We start from the raw sequence: 7,518 nt of genomic DNA, 5'->3' as shown, positions 1-7,518 counted from the left end.
TCCCATAAAGGGTGAATCCAGAGACAATGGACTCAAAATTCACCCAATCAATAATCAGGCTAAAGATGGGGACTTATCTCCTTCATCCAGCACCCAGGCACTCCCTGGGTGCTGGATGACCTTGTAAAAACAGTATCTCTCCTGCGCTCAAGTGGTATGCGGGAAGGTGAATGTTCTGAATTGTCGTTTTTTTTTTTTTTTTTAGCACAGATAAGGTGGTCTTGCTGCCCCCTCAGGACCAAGGGTATCCAAAAACACTGTAAGACAAGAAGAGAAGGGTGCCCCGACCTTGTGCATCACCACTAAAAAGTTTATTAAAATCGAATGGATAGCGTACATAATACTCACAAACATAGGATGTGTACATGCATGTAGGAAATGGGAACCACTCGCCTCCAGAACACTTCTCTACTGCTGGATAGCATGATGGCGTCCACAAAGACCTGGGTCTTTCAGGACACTATCCAGCAGTAGAGAAGTGTTCTGGAGGTTCGTGGTTCCCATGTCCTACATGCAGGTACACATCCTATGTTTGAGTTTAATATATGCTACCCATTTCGATTTTGATAAACTTTTTAGTGGTAATGCACAAGGTCATGGGCCCTTCTCTTGTTGTTGTCTTGCTGGATGACCTTGTCCCAGCACTGCCACCAAATCAGCCGGGGAATGGCTAAGAGCATTTGCTCAGCTCCATATCAGTCTTATCTCTTGCATCCAGAACAGAGTTCACAGCAACCAGCCAGCTACTCCATTTCTTGTTTGGGTAGAGCATAAAGATAAAAGTAATCGGATAGGTGAACAGGAAGAGGGTAAGGCCCCTCAGATATGTCTCCCAGCACCCCTGTCGGGTTAGAAATATGGGGGCTGACATTTGCCATTTGTTTTAAAGCTATACTATAGCTTTTGTTTTACACTTTACATAGATCATTTGGGCTAAGCTGACCCAAACTAGCTGTCCCTCATTAACATGTGAGGCTGCTGAATGTGCGGTATAAACTGTATGTAGCTGAGGCAACTTGCAGCATAGAGTACTGTGTTCTGGGTGCGAGACAAAACCTTCCTGTCTCATACCCAGAACACAATAGAGTACCTGGGCGGCGCTCAGCCATTCATAGAAAGCAATATATTCTAGCAAAGAATACAAAGCTTCCTCTGAGTGGAGTCAGAGAGGAGGGCTAATGATGTCACAACCTCTGACTCGGCCAAGACAGATTCCTATATCAACTTTAAATGTTTGGGCTCCAGGGGCGTCATCCTGATCCTTTCCTCATTGCTTGCGAATCACTGATGCAGAACAGTTCAGGACTCCTGACAGTTCATTGGCTGCCCGCGATTCAGGAACGGTTGAGGCCGACAGTTCCTAGATCACTCTGTAGCTATAAAATCTGCCTTGCATTAGTAACATCTGATCAATCTGTAAACCAGCTGAAATCTGATGTCTGCACTGTCCATAGCAACCCCACAACATGAGAAAAGGGATGTGAATGGTTGCTGAGGGATACACAGACAGTCTTCATTCTTGTAGTTTGTATATGGAAGCAAATAACATTTCTGAACACACTCACATCCCCCGTTTTATATACAGAGGTCAGCATCCACTTGAACAATAACATGAGAATTGAAGCTACCTAAAGCTACTAGTACATAAGATGGCTGAATACACTGGACCCCACCAATCTTCACAATCTACGCCCCATCTCCTTACTCCCATTCTCCTCCAAACTCCTTGAATGACTGTGACCATCTGACTAAAGGCCCGTACACACGTAGCGATTGTCGGCCGTAAATATTCGGCCACCGGCCGATTGTCTGCTTGTTAGTATGATGCTTCCGACAACCGACTGCGACTTTTCGGCCGAACAGAATCTGGTGTGCAGGCTTTAAAATTTTTGTTGGCCGTCACCAGAACGGCCGATTGTTCCTCAGTCAGTACAGAATTTGGCCGACAAACAGCAGATGAGCAAGACTGGGCATGCTCAGAGAAGAAAAAACACACGGAAAGTAGACCAGAACATGACATCACTTCTGCAGTCGGCTGTTGTTGGCCGACAAAATTCGTGTGCAGTCTTGAGCACTTTTCAACCGACAGGACAGCACCGGACAAAAGACGGCCGATCGTTCGGCCGACAATCGGTGCGTGTGTACGGGGCTTTAGAACAAACTTCTTGATCCCCTTCAGTTCGGATTTTGCCCTCAACACTTCACAGAAACTGCTCTCCATTAAGTCACAAATGACCTACTAATGGCTAACATCAAACGGACACTATTCTGTACTACTCCTCCTAGACCTCTCTGCTGCCTTTGACATAGTGGACCACCCCCCCCTCAAAAAAAACTCCACTCCCTCGGTCTCATCCTACCTATCCCAACGCACCTTCAGTGCTACTTACAACTCTACTACCTCCTCTCCTCTTCCTTCCTCCATCAGGGTCCCCAAGGTTCTGTTCTTGGACCTCTCCTTTTATCAGTCTACACCTGCTCCCTGGGTCAGCCAATTGCCTCCCATTGCTTTCAATATCATCTCTATGCTGACAACACCCAAATCTATCTCTCCACCCCTCCGCTCACTCCATCAGTCTCCTCACACATCACCAACTTACTAACAGAAATATCAGCCTGGATGTCACATCACTTCCTCAAACTTAACCTATTCAAAACCAAGCTCATATTTCTTCCCCCAGGTTCCTCTTCTGCAACATCTCCAAGATACACTCCTTCCCAACCAACGACACCACAAAGCTTATAATCCACTCCCTGGTCATCTCTGGTCTCGATTACTCCAACTCCCTCCTCATTGGCTTACCTTAAAATTGGCTATTCCCCCTTCAGTCCATCATGACTCATCCACCTTACCAACCGTTCAGTATCGGCTACCCCTCTTTGCCAATCCCTCCATTGGCTGTCGCTCAACCTACAAATTAAATGTAAGATACTAACTATACTTACAAAGCCATCCATACCTTGGCGCCCAGCTACATCACTAACCTATTTTTAAAATATCAACCAAGTCGTTCTCTTTGTTCCTCCTGCTCCCTCGTCACCTCTTCCCATGCTCGCCTCCAGGACTACTCCTGAGCCTCTCCCATCCTCTGGAATGCTCTACACCAGGCATGTCCAACCTGCGGCCCAGAACTGCAGGCTATGCTGCCCACTGCCCCGACAATTCTTTTTTTTTTTTTTGCTGGGGAGGAAGGAAGTCGGGTCGGGGGCACAGCCACAGCAGCTTCCAACTGTAGGCAGAGGCTGCCTCGGAGGGGAGGGGGAGGCGCTTCTGACTCCTACCACCATGACTACTTCAAGTCACTAAAGTGGTCATGGTCGTTAGAGTGTTTCTTTATTATCTCTCAGAAGAAGTAAACCTCTGTATACTGATTCCAATTTCATTTGATCATCCTCTAGTTGTGTTAAATTAGTGTGGGAAGGGCGCGGCTGCATTTTATTACTTAAATACCTTAACTATAGTATATATTTTATATGCGGCCCGAGAAAATTTCTCCACACTCATTGTGGCCCAGAGAAGCCAAAACGTTGGACACCCATGCTCTACACCAATCTTTCTGACTATATCCTACTTTGTCCACTTTCAGACGATTCCTGAAAATTCATCTTGTCAGAGAAGCCTATGTGGCACCCACCTAACAACTATATATTTAATTTTCTCCATCAGCACATCCCCCCCCACAATTATTACCTCCTGTAACTCTTGACCCTCCCTCTTAGATTGTAAGCTCTAATGAGCAGGGCCCTCTGATTCCTACTGTAATAAAGTTTATTTTAGTTGCATGGTCTACCCTCTGCGTAAACTGTCGGCGCTATATAAATCCTGTATTATAATAATACATACAAACACACTGAAGGGCTGTGACGTCACTAGAGTCATATAACTGCACATATCGAAGAGTCACTAAACTGCGTGCACAATTATTAGGCAAGTGAGTATTTTGACCAAATCATCATTTTTATGCATATTGTCCGAAAGCTTATTGGATTTAGGCATTTCAGGGGATGTGTATTTGTGGAATGAGGGAGGGTGTGGCCTAAGGAGATCACTACCCTATATCAATGTGTAAATAATTATTAGGCAGCTGCTCAGGCAAAATGGGCAAAACAAGTGATTTAACTGACTCTGAAATGTCGAAAATTGTAAAAAGTCTTTCAAAGGGATGCAGCACTCTTGAAATTGATATTGGAACGTGATCACACATCAATCAAATGTTTTGTTGCAAATAGTCAACAGGCTTGCAAGATTTGGGTTGAGAAAAGGCACAAATTAACTGCCAAAAAATTCACAACAATCAAATTTGAAGCTACCAGGAATCCATTATTCTTCAGTGCTGTCATATTCCTGGAACTGCAACCTACCTAGAGTGCCCAAAAGTACAAGGTGTTCAGTGCTCGGGGACATGGCCAAGGTAAGGAAGGCTGAAACCTGACCACCACTGAACAAGACACATAAGTTAAGACGTCAAGACTGGGCCAAGAAATATCTGAAGACGGATTTTTCAAAGGTTTTATGGACTGATGGGATGAGAGTGACTCTTGATGGACCAGATAGATGGGCCCGTGGCTGAATCAGTAATGGGAACAGAGCTCCACTTTCACTCAGATGCCAGAAAAGTGGAGGTGGGGTACAGGTATGGGCTTGTATTATTAAAGATGAGCTAGTTGGACTTTTTCGGATTGAAGATGGACTTAACCACTTACCGCATTCTAACGTACCGGTACGTCGGTACACTTTGCGGGGTTATACCGGGATGATGCCTCTAGTTAGAGGCATCATCCCGGTACCGTGGTTTTAAGCCAACGGTCGGCTTTCCGTCGGTAACGACCGATGCGGCCTCGGGAGCCGCTCGATCGTTACCCGGGGGAGCGGGAGGGGATGTCCCCCCCTCCCGCCGCCTTCCGTGGCTTTGCCCGGGGCTCCCATCCCACCGGGAGCCCCGAGCACCCAGCCAGCACGTCCGCCGGCTGGATGGAGTCCCGATGAATGCCGGAAACGGCATCGATCGGGGCTCCGATGACGTAACCCGGAGGCGGCGTCCATGACGTCACCTCCGGGTTACGGTGCTGCAAAAGGCGGCAAATTTAAAAAACGGCTGTATGCAAAAATGCAGTTTTCGGCGTTTTGCATACAGGGAAGTGTAGTGGAGGGGTCTAAGGTCTTTTAGACCCTCGATCCCTCCATAAAGTGTACCTGTCACTGCATATTGGTGTCACAAGGGATGTTTACATTGCTTGTGACAGCAATAAAAGTGATCAGATTTTTTTTTTTTTTTTAAAAAACCTGTAATAAAGTTTAAATAAAAAATAAATAGGAAAAAAAAAAATTTAGCCGCCCCCGTCACCGTTAGCTCGCGCACAAAAAAAACGTATACGCAAGTCGAGCCGCGAATGAAATCGCTGTTCAAACCTTACATGTGAGGTATCGCCGCGATCGCCAGAGCGTGGGCAATAATTTAAAAAAAAGAGCTACACTCTACCTCTAAACTGGTAACCGTTAAATTTAAAGCGTCGCAGATTGAGATCTCTATTGACCAGAGTTTGTCGCCATCCCACGGGGGGGCGTAATTTTAAACCGTAACATGTTGGGTATCTATTTACTCGGCGTGACATCATCTTTCACAATATATAAAAAAAATGGGCTAACTTTACTGTTTAGTATTTTTTAAATGCAGTGAAATGTGATTTTTCAATTTTTTTTCCAAAAAAATGGCGTTTTAAAGACCGCTGCGCAAATACCGCATGACAAAAAATTTTGCAATGACCGACATTTTATTCTCCAGAGTCTTTGCTAAAAAAATATATATAATGTTTGGGGGTTCCAAGTAGTTTTCCAGTAAAAAATACTGGTTTTAACTTGTAAACAAAAAGTGTCCGAAATAGGGCTGGGGCTTAAGTGGTTAAAATAAACTCCCAAACCCAATGCCAGTTTTTGAAAGATACTTTCTTCATGCAGTGGTACAGGAAAAAGTCTGCATCTTTCAAGAAGAGCATGATATTTATGCAGGACAATGCTCCGGTGCATGCACTAAAGTATTCCGCTGCGTGGCTAGACAGTAAAGGCGTTAAAGATAAAGAATAATGACTTGGCCCCTTACCTCATCTGACCTGACCCCTATTGAGAACTTGTGGGCCTTTCTTTAACCACTTGCCGACCGCCGCACGACTATCTCGGCGGTCAGCCCCTCACAGGCGGTCAGCCCCTCACACGTCGGCGGTCAGCCCCTCACAGGCAAACTAACGTAGGGCTACGTTGCTTGCTTGTGAGGGTCTAGGGAGCGAGCGCGCGCTCCCGCTCCCGCGTGGTCACGGACCCCCCCGCGCGTGTGACCAGCGGACCCAATGTCCGCCGGCCACTCGGCGATCGGCGGGGGAGAGGGAGAATGTCAGGCAGCTTGTGTAAACAAGCTGCCTGTCATTCTCTTCGCTGCAAAGACACTGATCACATGGATCTACTATGTAGATCCGTTGATCAGTGTCCTTACAGCTGAAGCCACAGCCAATCACAGTAGAAAGCACGCCCCTAGGGACACACACAGCCCCTCCCTCCCAAATAAAGTTAACCCCTTCACTACCAGTGTATTTTTACAGTAACAGTGCATATATATAGCACTGATTACTGTAGAAATGTCACTGGTAACCCCAAAAGTGTCAAAAATGTCAGTCAAGGGTCCGATCTGTCCGCCGCAATGTCGCAGTACCGCAAAAAAATCGCAGATCGCCGCCATTACGCGTTAAAAAAAAAAAACAACAAAAATGACAAAAATCTTTCCCTTTGTTAGTAAACGCGATAACTTTTGCGCAAACCAATCAAAATACGCTTTTTGCGATTTTTTTTACCAAACATAGGTAGCATAAAACAAATTGGCCGAAAATGTTAAAAAATTTTGATTTTTACATTTTTTTTGGGGGGAATTTCATATAAAAAAATGTGAAAAATATTGTTATTTTTGCAAAATTGACGCTCTTTTTTTGTTTATAGCACGTGATCAAAAAAAATCGCACAGGTGACCAAATACCACCAAAAGAAAGCTCTGTTTGTGGGAAAAAAAGGACGCCAAATTCGTTTAGGTACAGCGTCGCACGACCGCGCAATTGTCCGTTAAAGTCACGCAGTGCCGAATCGCAAAATACCCCCTGGTCGGAATGGGGGTAAATTCTTCCTGGGCTTAAGTGGTTAAGAGGAGATTTACAGTGAAGAAAAACGGTACACCTCTCTGAACAGTGTCCGGGAGGCTGTGATTGCTCCTGCACAAAAACTTGATCATCAACAGATCAACAAACTGACACTATGAATGGAAGGCTTATGAATATTTAAAAGACGGGTGATCATATTGGTGTAGCAAAAAGTATCAGATTTTATTGTAAATACAACATAAGCAAAATCCAACATGTAGAGATATTATGTAAAACACCTTGGGGCACAATGGAATAATGTTGAGATTTTGACATCCCACTGGTTGGTTTTACGCCAATGCCCTCTTCTATCGAAAATTGTAGGCGATTATCCCCACATGG

This window comes from Pelophylax lessonae, assembly GCF_965119305.1.
Source record: "Pelophylax lessonae genome assembly, chromosome: 13".
Lineage (NCBI taxonomy): Eukaryota > Metazoa > Chordata > Amphibia > Anura > Ranidae > Pelophylax > Pelophylax lessonae.
The sequence above is the reverse complement of the archived record's forward strand: the minus strand, read 5'-3'. Positions refer to the sequence as shown.